Genomic DNA, 333 nt, shown 5'->3' with positions numbered 1-333 from the left:
GCTCCTCACCCAGAGGGCCAGGTTGAGCTCTCTCCAGCTTTTGCACATGCAGTTTTTCCTCCCTGGAATATTATTCTTTCTCCGTCTCTGCCTGGAACAGTCTGTCTTATGAACTCCCCTTAGGCATTGTCTTAGATATTCCCTCTGAGAAATCTTTGCCAGCAGCCTGGTTCTGGGATGGATGCCCTTCTCTGAATTCCCAGGGACCCCTATACACCAGCCTGTGTGATCCCAGCACTGCTGACGTCTCCTCAGAAACGCTCCCACCCCTGTCTGTCTCCCGGAGTTCTAAGTGTCTGCAGGACGGGGCTGTGTCCTGCTCCCCGGCGCTGC

The sequence above is a fragment of the Bison bison genome, unplaced genomic scaffold, assembly GCF_000754665.1.
Source record: "Bison bison bison isolate TAMUID 2011002044 unplaced genomic scaffold, Bison_UMD1.0 scf7180017864233, whole genome shotgun sequence".
Lineage (NCBI taxonomy): Eukaryota > Metazoa > Chordata > Mammalia > Artiodactyla > Bovidae > Bison > Bison bison.
The sequence above is the reverse complement of the archived record's forward strand: the minus strand, read 5'-3'. Positions refer to the sequence as shown.